We start from the raw sequence: 13,407 nt of genomic DNA, 5'->3' as shown, positions 1-13,407 counted from the left end.
GCAAGAAAAGGAAATCACCAGATAGTGGGAATGAAGAGGAAACCAAAAGGCAGATCAGCAAGGGAGTGAAACAAAGCAGCGAGCAAAGCGAGGAGTGGGAGCTCTAGTTCTAAGGGCCCCTGAAATGAGGAGAGAAGACGGAAAGGGAGCTGATCCATGTCTGCAGAGTTGGGACCACCAAAAGCGGTACTTCCATGAAGAAAAATAAACAACGGTCACCCTCTTTGGCCTAAGAGAGCAACAGAAGGCTCAAAACTAGGGTGGCAGGCCTGTGGGGAGTCAGACATGAGGCTGAGGCTCTAGGTAAGAGATGGCCAGAGACGCAGGCCTCAGCCAGGCAGCTCACGGTGCTCTGCTGGCCTGAACTCAGTCGGCTCTTGGCAGCACTCATGTCCTCTCTGTCTTTTGGATTTGGGGATGAAAGCAGGTCAGTTTCAGCTGCTGGTTCCACCTGTGACAGTTTGGGAAGCCAGCCTTGGGATGAAGATGGGGGAATCAGAGCAACTGACCCTTAGGTAAAGTGTTGGAATTCTGAATCAAAGAATAAAAACAACACTGAAAGCTCTTGCTCCCGGTAATGGCATGATAGATTACTCTGATGGACCTTCCATAGAGAAAAATTATTGACATGTGATTTAAAATAGAGTCTGTGCAACTAACTGCCTGAAGGCCCTGAGAGGAAAGTAAAAGGATCTGTTTGAGAGAATGGAGCTGTGCTGGAGGGCGCAGTGCTGCCTCTGGTTCCAGCGGCAAAGGTCTGGGGCCAGTCAGGACTTACAGAGCAATCAGGAGTTCAGGGAGAAGAACATGAAAGGGAAACTTCCAGAAGGATTCATTCCCAACACTGCATTCAAAATGTGCCCAACTCCTGCTTACGGAAGGCGAAGCCTCGGGAATGACATGAAAAAGCAGCCCTGGACACTACCAGAACTGGGAAGGGTTTATCAGTTCCGATGCAGGGTAGCTGAAAATTGGAAATGGAATGCAGCCCAATCAACGGCCTGCTGGATCAAAGATCAGTCTTCAGAAGAATGTGCCAGAACCCAGAGTCTTGACATGGGTATAGCGTAAAGTATCCAACAGACAATGGCCAGACCAGTGAAGAAACAGAAGAACTTTGATCCAACTCGTGAATAAAGCAGTTACCCCAGATGTTCACATTTTAGAAGTCAAGGACTTTAGAACAAAATTATAAATAGGCTTCAAGACTAAAAAAAGAAAATATGTGTATAATGGTTGAACAGATGGGAAATCCCAGAAAAGGGGATTTTTTTTTTAAAGTGAAAATTCTAGAACAGAGAAGCATAATAAATGAAAATGTACTTAACCGATTTGGGTCATCAAAGAAAAGAGTTCGTAGCAATTAAAAAGAAAAAAGAGATTGAGGAAAGCTAGACAAAGCCTCAGACTTCTGGAACACCAGCAGGTATAACTGGGGCTCATAAAGGAGAGGAGAGAAAATAGGACATGAAATTCTGAGAACCATTGACAAATTTTGACAAAATACCAACTTACAGATCCAAGAAGCTCAGCAAACCCCAAGAAAACAAATGCAAAGGTAACAACATTAGCTATGTTTTAAACTAGTGAAATCTTGTCTGTTGCCAGAGGACATTAAGATACTCTGTCAGGCCTGGCGGCATGGCCTAGTGGCTCAAGTCCTCTCCTTTGAACGCACTGGGATCCCATATGGGGCGCTGGCTCTAATCCCGGCAGCTCCGCTTCCCATCCAGCTCCCTGCTTGTGGCCTGGGAAAGCTGTCGGGGATGGCCCAAGGCTTGGGACCCTGCACCCGTGTGGGAGACCTGCAGGAGGTTCCTGGCTCCTGGCTTTGGATCAGCTCAGCACCGGCCTTTGCAGTCACTTGGGGAGTGGATCATCTGACAGGAGATCTTCCTCTCTGTATATCTGGCTTTGTAATAAAAATAAAATAAATCTTTAAGAAAAAGAAATAATATAAGATACTCTGTCACTAGACACAGTAGAGACCTGAAATAACGGAATTACATCATGACATTTCTGTAAGAAATAACATGTCACGTTCAAATTTTATTTGCGTAAAAGCTATCTGTCATGAATGAAGGTGAATTTAAGACGTGTCCAGGTGAAAACAATAATTGATCACCAGCAGACCTGAACTAGATGGCTAAGTCTTGAGAAATGAAAGAAAAGGAATAAAAATGGTATCAAGGTAGATAAAGATGAAAGATTATATTAGTTATATCCTCTTCATTTCTTTAAAAGAAATGCTAATGGGGCCCAGCGCGGTGGCGCAAGTGGTTAAAGGTCCTCGCCTTGCACGCCCGGGATCCCATATGGGTGCCGGTTCTAATCCCGGCAGCCCCGCTTCCCTTCCAGCTCCCTGCTTGTGGCCTGGGAAAGCAGTCGAGGACGGCCCAAAGCTTTGGGACCCTGCACCCGCGTGGGAGACCCGGAAGAGGCTCCTGGCTTCGGATAGGCATAGTATCGGCCCGTTGCGCTCACTTGGGGAGTGAATCATCGGACGGAAGATCTTCCTCTCTGTCTCTCCTCTCTGTATATCCGCCTTTCCAATGAAAAAATAATAAAAATAAATCTTTAAAAAAAAAAAGAAATGCTAATGATTAAGGAAAGCACCTGTTGTCGGATTTATAACAATAGCACAAAGGAGTGGAATTGGGCTGTTACGGGATGCCTACCCCTAACATCTGGTGGCACAGTATTCACTCACAGCAGATTGTGTTCAAGTAACGATAGAGGCTTTAATTATTAAAACAAACAAACAAACAAACAAAAAACAGTAACATAAAACAAGGAGGTAAAATGTTTTCAAAAAATCTGGTAGAGAACCCACAATGAAATTTCACTTTACATCTACTAGGGTGGTTATAATAAAATAATAGCTATTCACAAAAATACTGAGAAGTAGAAACTTGTACATTGCTGGCAGAGCTTTTCCTGACCCCTTTGGAGTAATTAATTAATAGGGCAACTGGACAAAAAATCTGTTCATAGATAGATTTGAATTACACAAGCAGTTTGGCCCATCTCATATTTGTAGAATCCAACAACTGCACAATGCAGTTGTTTAGGTACCCTGGGCTTTTTACCAAGATAGACCACAGATGGGGCTGTGAAAAAGTCCTTCACACCCCACACCCACCCTGACCGCTGTGTCACTCATGACTGGAAGGGTCGCCAGCACAACCTCATACCATGGGACTGCAGCCTGCTGAGGCAAGTCTTAGTACATTCCAGAAATTGAAATAGGGCAAAGTGTATCGCTTCTCGGCCTTTTGGCTAAGATCAAGTGAAACATGACAAAGTATGACCTCTGATTACAATGGGATTAAATCAGAAATCAATAACAAAAATGTATCCAGAATATCCCCTAAGATTTGGACATTAAGTAGTTTTTGATGTTGCTGTTCACGTTCTCGGCTATTTATTCCACGATCCTGCACTTCAGACTACTGTGATCCCTGGGCTGGGCCCTCATTGCTCCAGGCATGGGGGCCAGGAAGCCCCATTAGAGCCACCAGGGGTCAGCAACCTGTGCCCACATCCCTGGCTGCCATCGCTTCATCTGCCTCCACTCTTGTTGGCACTGCCTCTTTGCATTATGCTGTGGCACTGGTGCACCACTGTCCGCCGTGCCCCAGGGACTCAGCGCCTTCACCCACAGGAAACAAAAGGCCCGGCCAGGAGCCAGAGGCCGGAAGGACCAGATGTAGAGGGAAAAGCAGCTGAGCAGGATCACATCCTTGAGTTGCTTTCTCATGCCCTGTGTCATGTTGAGGTCCACAACTCTGTCCTCCAAGGCCCTGTCTTTAGAGAAGACTGCCTGTGCCATCAAGCTTTTAGAATGGTAGTTGGCCCTGTAGATGGCCAGAGTAAAGACCTCCCTGGCCGTTCAGTTCAAAGACCAGGGCCATCCAGGCCTCAGTGAGGCAGATGAATAGACGAAGAGCATGGTCCCAAGGCAGTAAATGGCACTGGCCCCTGGGAGGATGCACACATGGAACTTCAGGGGCTCTCAGTTCTCTTCAAAGGCCTGCTTCTTGCTTTTTGCACCCAGTCTGCCATTGGGTGTCAAAGGGAGACATCCAGCACAGGGCCTGATATGATAGCCTAGTGGCTAAATCCTCTCTTTGCATGAGCCAGGATCCCATATGGGCACCGGTACATATCCTGGTTGCTCCACTTCCCATCCAGCTCCCTGCTTGTGCCCTGGGAAAATGGTCGAGGACGGCCCAAAGCCTTGGGACGTGCACCGCGTGGGAGATCTGGAAGAAGCTCCTGGCTCTTAGGTCAGCTCAGCACCGGCTGTTGTAACCACTTGGGGAGTGAACCAGAGAACGAAAGATTTTTCTCTTTCTCTGTCTCTCCTCTGTGAATCTGGCTTTGCAATAAAAATAATAAAATAAAATAATAATAATAAAAATTATATATATGTATATATATTTTAAAAGACCAGCAGAAGAAGTAAAAGCGAGCAAAGCTGTAGTTAGTAGGCACCATGTGGGCAGCTCAGGTGAAAGGCAGAGTTACAGAGAGGGAGAGACATACAGAGAGATAGAAGATATTCCATCTGGCTCACTGCACAAAAGGCCACAAAGGCCGGAGCTGTGCAGATCTGAAGCCAGGAGCCAGGACATCTTCTGGGTATCTTACATAGGTGCAGGGTCCCAAGGACTTCAGCCATGCTCCCTTGCTCTGCCAGGTCATAAGGGAGATGAATCTGATTGGAGCTGCTGGAACAAGAGCCAGTACCCATATGTGATGCGGGGCTTAGCTTACTGTGCCACAGCACTGACCCCTTTTATTTTCATTTAAGAGACAAAGCTTGTATCTACTGGTTCACTCCCCAGATGCCCACAGTGACGAAGGCTCAGATAGGAGCAAAACAGGCTGGGAATTCAGCCAAAATCTCTCCCTTGGCTTGCAGGAACCCTATTATTTGAGTCAGGACGGCTGCCTCCTGAGAAACGAGTCAGGAGCTGGGACCAGATGTTAAACCCAGGTTCTCTACTGTGTAGGATGTAACCAGCATCTCTACTGCTAGACTAAATTGCTACCCCTGGAAAAATGTTTTCAACTCAGTAATGATGAAAAACAAACATTACCAGCATTTGCGGGGTACAGCAGAAGCATTGTTGAAGGAGAAATATGTGTGTGGTTTTGTTTATTTAGAAAGGAAGAAGGGTTTAAAATGTAAGATTTAAATGTCCAGAAGCTGGAGAAAGATAAAACCAAGAAGGAAGAAAATGGTAGACATCAGTTAAATAGAAAATTAATGAAGCCAAAATGGATTCTTTCAAAGGTAAATAAAATTGAAAAATTCCTAGAAAAAACTGAAGTTGCCAACATTAGGAATGAAAGAAGAGCATTTCTGTACATCTGTCTACTTCAAAAGGTATGAGCACCTTAACTATGTCAGTGAGTTTGACAGCTTAGGCAATATGAGTGAAGTCCTGCGGCTTTTTAAAACATGCAAATGAAATTTGAAATCTGAATGGTTGTGTATGTCAGAAATTGACATTGTGCTTTAAACAATTCTTAAGAAGAAAACTCCAGGCATGGGAACTATCAAATTATATCACATATTTATGAAAGAAATTATAACAATCTAGCAACCCCTCAGAAAATAGAGGAAGGAGAAACACATCTCAATTTTTTGAATCAGTATAATCCTGCTACTAAAACCTAGAGAAGACATTATGAAAAGTGAAGATAAAACCCCCCTATGGACATGGACATAATGCTGTTTAACAAAATAGCAAATTCAATCTGCTATAAATAAAAGGATTAAGATAGCATGAGCAAGTGGATTTTATCCCAGGAATGTATGATTGGTTTCAAATTTGAAAATAAACAAATGTAATCCACCATATTAGCAGCATAAGGGGAGAAATGTGGCTATCTCACTAGATGCAGGAATGGCATTTGACAAAATTAGCATCCATATTTAGTTTAAATAAGATTCAGCGGGGCCTGGCGTGGTGGCGCAAGTGGTTAAAGGTCCTCACCTTGCACGCCCGGGATCCCATATGGGCGCCGGTTCTAATCCCGGCAGCCCCGCTTCCCTTCCAGCTCCCTGCCTGTGGCCTGGGAAAGCAGTCGAGGACGGCCCAAAGCTTTGGGACCCTGCACCCGCGTGGGAGACCCGGAAGAGGCTCCTGGCTTTGGATCGGCATAGTATCGGCCCGTTGCGCTCACTTGGGGAGTGAATCATCGGACGGAAGATCTTCCTCTCTGTCTCTCCTCTCTGTATATCTGCCTTTCCAATGAAAAAATAATAAAAATAAATCTTTAAAAAAAAAATAAGATTCAGCAAGCTTGACTTAGAAGGTAACATATTCATAATGATAAAAGATACCAGCAAAATGCCTTCGCCTTAGCAATGAACCTTTCAGCACTTTCCACTTAAGATCAGGAACAGGGAAAGATATCCATTTCATTGTTTTCTTATGTCTTAAAATAAGAATTACTTATTTAATTCAAGGACAAAAAGAGAGGGGGAAAGAGAGAGAGAGACACCTGCCATCCTTTGTTTTACTTCCCAAGTGCCTGCTGACGTAACCAAGGCAGGAGTCAGAAGTCCAACCAGCTCTTCGAGTTTGGTGGCACGAGCCCAAGCGCTTGGGTCATCCTTTGCTGCCTGTCCGACACATTAGCAGATAAATATTGATCAGAATCATTGTTTAACCAGCTGTTCTGCAGTATTTCCTTCCATCTGTTCTCTCAGCTCACCTTTTCCCCTCAGCATTTTCCTTATTGTCCTTGCCAATACAATAAAACAACTGAAAGGAAAAGGAAGTGAAACCTGTCCTTGTTCACAGATTATATATATGGCAAAAAAGCCTGAGAAATTTAATTCTAATCAATAAGTGAATTTAGCTAAGTCTTGCGCAATAAAAATTATATTTTACATATATATGAGATTTAAAATCCAATTGTGTTTCCGTAGCATCAAATATATAAAAAAAACTTATACATTGAACAACAACAAAAAAAAAGGTCTACACTTAAAAGTACAAATACTGCTAAGAGGAATTCTGGAACGTATGAGGAAGCTAGCTTGTGGCGTGGAGGTTGACTGCTGCCTGCACTGCCAGCATTCCATGTGAGTGTGGTTTTAGTCCTTGCTGCTCCATCTCTGATCCAGCCAGCACATATAGGAAGGCCGTGGAAGATAACCTAAGGGAGACTTATCACCTACCTGAGAGACCCAGAGACCCACCTACCTGACCCAACCCTGGCCTTTGCAGCTGTCTGGTGAGTGAACAATGAATCAATAATTTCTCTCTCTGTCTCTAACTCCTCTCTAGCTTTCTCTGTAACTATGCCTTTCAAATAGATAAGCCAACAAACAACTCTTAAAAAAAAAGTATAGGGCCCAGTGTGGTAGCCTAGCAGCTAAGATCCTTCCTTGCCTTGTATGCGCTGGGATTCCATATGGGTGCCAGTTCTAATCCCGGTGGCTCCACTTCCCATCTAGCTCTCTGCTTGTGGCCTGGGAAAGCAGTCAAGGATGGCCCAAAGCCTTGGGACCCTGCACCTACATGGGAGATCCAGAAGAAGCTCTGGGCTCCTGGCTTCAGATCAGCTCAGCTCTGTCCATTGTAGCCGCTTGGGGAGTGAATCATCAGATGGAAGATCTTCCTCTGTCTCCCCTCCTCTCTGTATATCTGACATTCCAATAAAAATAAATAAATATATTTGTAAAAAGTGTAAATACATGGAGATAGCATTTGTATTTTCATATGTATATACAGGATCCTTTAAACAGTTCATGAGAATAATGGAATTGAGGAATACATTTATTTACTGTCCAACTTTTTTGAAATCCATGTATAATTTCCCCTAATACACATTTTCTCTGATTTTTTGGGAAGGCTCCTTCATGTAAGGATGCACATATAGAGGAAAAACAGAGAATTTTAGAAACTATTTTCATATAACCAACTAATTTTTTTCCTAAAAGGATCAAAGCAATTTAATGGAAGGAAAAAAATTCTTTTTAATAAATGATGTTAGAAGGCCTGGTGCGATAGCGTAGAGGTTAAAGTCCTCGCCTTGCATGCGCCGGGATCCTGTAGGATCTCCAGTTCTAACCCTGGCGGCCCTGCTTCCCTTCCAGCTTCCTGCCTGTGGCCTGGGAAAGCAGTTGAGGACGGCCCAAAGCCTTGGGACCCTGCACCTGCATAGGAGACCCAGAAGAGCTCCTGGCTCCTGGCTTCAGATTGGCTCAGCTTCAGCCGTTGTGGTCACTTGGGGAGTGAATCACCAGAGGACAGAAGATCTTTGTCTCTCCTTCTCTCTTTAAAAAAAAAATAAATGGTGTTAGAAAAACTGGCTATCTGGAAAAAATAAATTCACTTCAATCTGCATATTAGACTATACATAAAAATTAATACAAGATGGATCAGAGACCTAAACATAAAAATTCAAACTATAAAACTTTTGGAAGAAAACACAAGACCGCCTCTTGGGGCCTAACTGTAACCAGCTAGAGCCACAGAAGTAGCAGCTGTTAAATTAGATAGTCAGCGGACTGGCACAGCTGCTTAGCAGGCTAGTCCTTTACCTGAAGCACCTGTGTCCCATGGGGGGCTCTGGTTCTAGACCTGGCCACTCTGCTTTCTATCCAGCTCCCTGCTTGCAGACTGGGAAAGCAGTGGAGGCTGACCCAAGGCCTGGCTTTGGATCGGCTCAGTTCCTGCTGTTTTGGGGGCCGTTTAGGGAATGAGCCAATAGATGGAAGATCTCTCTCCTCACTGGAAATCCTCCTTTCAAATGAAAATAAATGATACACTGAGGATGTGTGCTTTTCACTTTATGTATATATTGCCTAAAAACATCTGTTAAAATAGTCAAGGAAGGGTAAGACAAGATACAGGGATGGCAAAATCTTAGCAAGTTGTTAAAGCTGAGTCATGGGGCCCGGTGCGATAACCTAGTGGCCAAATCCTTACATCCTCAAGTAACTCCTGATTCCTGGCTTCAGATCAGTTCAGCTCCAGTCGTTGTGGCCACTTGTCTCTCCTTCTCTCTGTACATCTGCTTTTCCAAGAAAAAATAAAATAAATGTTAAAAAAAAAAAAGGCCCGAGTGATGAGCATGTAAGGGTTCATTGTACCATCGCGTTTATCTTGTGCCAGTTTGAAAATTTCCTTAATAAAAAGTGAAAAAAAAATTCAAAAGCCCACAGTAGTACGGAACATTTAGTTGTTTGAATCCACCTATTTTTTTTTTTTTCTGTTGAAGTCACTTAATCATCATCAAGAGTGTCTCAGGTGATGTAATGACAGTAGTTTCTGCTAATGTTCCGTCATTTCTGTGCAGTGAGCCTGAGATTCAGATCTTGGCTGAGCAACCCTGTACCAGACGGCCCTCGGGCACCCAGAGCCCCATTAGAATCCGCACTTACAGAGGCGGCCAAAGCTCAACGTGGTGGGGCGTACATGGACCCACGCGTGCACCTGCACTGGCTTTGACACGAGGGCTAGTGACCTGTCCATGGACCATGTATGTTGTCAAGTATCACATTTACGTAGCAATACGGGACTTAGAAAACTTCCAGAACAAGGGAAGGGGAGCCCCTGGAAGTCGTATCTTGTAAGCACTAACAGCAGTGTTACAGCGTTTCAGGAAGACACAGCCCCTTAGCACGGGAGCATTAGCTTGGATGGGCTGTCGGCTGGGAGGCGGAAGCTGGGCGGTGGACGGTGTGGTGGCCTATCTTGGAAACCTCAGGAAGCAGGACTCTTACGAGTTGTCTGTGAAGCCAACGCTCGTATTCAGACACATGTTTGAGAATTCTTTTTTTGGATTGTAGAGGAAGAGCCTGAAAGAGATGCAAAATGGTAACCATGGCCGGCAGACTTTTAGTATCAAAGAGTATTCAGGAGAAACGTTTGTGATGGGAGAGGGTCGTCCCTCGGCCACCTTTGATTGTTTTCATTTGTTTATTATTTTCTTTTCATTTGGAATAATTTCATAATCCCGCCTTGACCTGGGAGGAGGGAACTGATGTCTGTGTGTGTTAGAGTTCAAAACATGCCATTCATGGAGCTCTTTGGGGACCGTTTGGAGAAAATGGAACAAACTTTGAATGGAATGAAAGACCAGTTCAAATGAACTTGAGAACCAGGCGTCTGAGACCCGAGGTCTGCCCACCAGCATCAGGCCCTCGGGAGGCTTCCAGCAGGCCAGGCTGGCTGAGTGCACCTCGCGGCCATGCATCTGCAAGAAGGGCCTCCTGTTGATCCGGGTTCCACTTAAAAGCAGTTTCCTCATGAGTGGCTCTTCCCCCAGGACAAAATTGTGTAATTGGGCACCAGTAATTCATCCGGAAAATGTTCTCCTCCAGGCATTGTTTACTGCAAGAGTCACAAGTTCAGTTAAATAAGATTATTGTATAATAATGTTAAGAAAAATTTCTTGAGGAAAAGCTTCCAAGGCTAAAGACATTCTTACCGTGAGACCGTACTGTTTCAAATCTTCTGTACTTACATTCTTCAGCTTCGGAAAAGAGCGGACACCGTTTTCTATTTCAATGAAAACACTGAAAAGGAACCCTGGTGAAGATGCAATTGATTTAAAGAACAGAGGTTACAAAACGGGAGAAGTCCGAAAACAATGAAGATTCTTGTGAGACGGTTAAATTCAAAAACAAACATTCAGAGGGACTGTATAGCTAAACCAACGTCAAAGTAAACATTGAATACTCTGACCTTTTTAGGTTTAAAATTCTAAACTTTTCAAAACAAACAATACGACAAGCATGAACTCTTAATACGTTGTGCAGTGACTGCCCAGCTGAGGCAAGTAGTCACAATGTTCTGATGACCTTCAGACCCGACAGCCTCCCGGGTCACTGATCCCTGGCTGGAGAGCCATGGGCCAGAGGACAGAACTCCTGGTCCGTCGCCTGTACCTTCCATAAATGACCCCCTTTCATTCCCAGCAACTGCTGTGGTTTGTCTGACACTTGGAAACAGGGACAGGATCTAACTTAAAACCACCACATAGGTTCCACCTCTAACTCCCCCAGTCACCCATTCTCCTGGGGGAGCTGGAGAAAGAAGTAGAAATCTGCCTGGTTTGCAGACCCTGGACAGTTCCAATACTCATTGCCTGGCCACCTGCCAATAGTGGGTGACACGCAGACGCTCAAGTTCAAGTGCTGGGGCCTCTAACCAGTCAGCCAGGGTTAAGGTTTCTCTGGAAAGGTCTGTGTGCTTCTGACTCGGAAATCTTTCCATACTCCTCTCTTAACTCAGTTGCCTGTCAGAATCTCCTAGCTTCCCTTTGGCTCCAGTTCTTACCCTGCTCAGCCTTAAGGAGTTTTGGCCTTTGTCTAGACTCAGTTTTTGTTTTCAACACACCCTGTCCAAGATATGGCCTCCACAACCACTCTCCACTGAATCACAGACCCTGTTCAGATCCCACTGTATCCTCAAGGGCATTTGCAATGGAATGCATTCTCTTAGTTTAGTTTTGTTTATTTATTTTGCTCCCTACCACCAAAAACTCACTTCTCAAGTTAGTAACCCTATCATCTGCCACCTGTTTCTATTTCCAGTGGGTTTTTTGTTTTGTTTGAACCCACTGTATATTCTAAATACCTTCTGGGTCAGGTCTGACATTCTTATCTCTCTGTTCTACCTCCGTTCTCTCTTGTTCTGGGAACTCTTTCACAATTTGCCCATCCTGAGTGTATTTCTAGAGCTCTTGAAGTCTAAAACACACAGTGGCTTTTTCTACACAGTTGTAAACCCCTTGATGTCTGGAAGAGAGTCTCATACTTTCCGTATGTATTCTAGAACAAAGCAGCTGGGGATTAAAAAAAAAAACCCCAACTACAGCAAAGTAATGGCAGCAAGTTCTAGTTATATCCTGTGCATCAGCCTGCCGAGTGGGGAAACCGTGGTTTCCCCAGACTCTTCCTTCAGCTAGTTCAGGAAGTTCCCAAGGACAGCTCAAATGTGCTTTCCAAGATAGGTCTCTGGACAGCTCAGGGGCGCCTCTTTCATACAGCCTGTGCTCCATCTTCATTTTTTCATTTGGCTACAGTGCCCCACACCCCTTCCCTTCCTCTTACACTCTGGCTCCTGTGGTAGTGTATTCTGCCACCTCCACAGCCTGATGTATGCCAATATTCTCACAGAAACAATTATTTAGCTCGTCTGGTTCAAGCCACAGGACTGCCTTGCCTCTGCAACACCAGCCCCATTACCTTCAGCTAGGATTCACCTTGCATTCCTTTACAAGGCAGTTTTTCCCAGGAGAATCCTTGAGTCACAGAGCAGGTAGTCTGTTACGGACTAACCCACTAAGCATGTTAATCATCTAAGATTGGGTTCAGGGACAGTCTCCTCCAGGAAGTCTTTGCTGGGTTCGCCTCCCCAGTATACCACTTCTTTGTACCTTGCTATTCTGAACATGTCTTGGGGTGTTTGTTTGTTGTAATTTTCTATAGTCATTAGCTTTTTGCAAACCTGATTTCCTGCCTGAACTGTGAGCTCTTTGAGGGAAGAGAATCATGTTTCATGCTTCTTTCAAATCTGAGTGTCTAGTTTGGTCCTTGGGAATTCCTGGTGATTTATAGTAAGTCTCAGGCTGGGCCCATCATATGCTTATGTGCACAACACTAGATTTGGCTCTAATAATATATCATTTTGAAAAATGGCAGTTTTTCCTTTTCAAAGAATTACCTGGGGCACGGCGTGTTGGGTCAATGGCTAATCGTCCATCTCCAAGCACAGGCATCCCATTTAGGTGCCGATTTGTATCCTAGCTCCCTGCTTGTGGCCTGGGAAGACAGGGGAGGATGGCGCAAAGTCACAGGACCCTGCACCCACATGGGGAACCCGGAAGAAGTTCCTGGCTCCTGGCTTCAAACAGTTCCATCTGTTCTAGTCATTTGGGGGGGGTGAACCAGTGAATAGCTTCTTTCTCTCTCTTTCTTTCCTTCTCTTTGTAAATCTGCCTTTCCAATGAAAATAATATTTTTTTTAAAAAAAAGGATTTCATGCTGAAGTCGTCCTTTTTTTGTTGTTGTTTGTTTTGTTTTGTTTTGTTCTCATGAATGGCAGGACTGGGGACCAGATGGTTTAAGTGAGGCTTTAGCTCTCACCAGTATGAGTTGGAATGGTGGGTGGCCGGCCGAGCCAGGCTGCAACACCCACTGTCAAATGCTGAGGAGAGGCAGGCCGTGCCAGACTGGGCCGCAGCAACCAACCAGCAAACATGAGACCCGGTGGGGGAAGGGGTGAGGCCAGTAGGGGGCTGCATGGGGCTGCCCTGCTGGACCACCGCTCCCACTGGATAGTGTGAGTTGGGATGGGGGCAGACCAGGCTGGGCAGGGCTACAACACCTGTTGGCCTCATGTGACCTAGATCAGGGAAAGCCAGGTTTGG

The 13,407-nt window shown here is 44.9% G+C and overlaps 1 protein-coding gene and 1 pseudogene across 3 annotated transcripts in view; one reads left to right on the top strand and one right to left on the bottom strand.

The window, feature by feature from the left end:
- Positions 1-13,407, top strand: part of DIPK1A (divergent protein kinase domain 1A) — a 105,960-nt gene that overhangs the window by 39,197 nt on the left and 53,356 nt on the right. The window lies entirely within an intron of this gene.
- On the bottom strand, positions 3,509-12,756 carry LOC121168369 (annotated as a pseudogene).

The sequence above is a fragment of the Ochotona curzoniae genome, unplaced genomic scaffold (assembly GCF_017591425.1).
Source record: "Ochotona curzoniae isolate NIBS_2020 unplaced genomic scaffold, NIBS_Ocur_1.0 scaffold_1037, whole genome shotgun sequence".
Classification (NCBI taxonomy): Eukaryota; Metazoa; Chordata; class Mammalia; order Lagomorpha; family Ochotonidae; genus Ochotona; species Ochotona curzoniae.
This window is presented reverse-complemented; position numbering and strand designations above follow the sequence as displayed.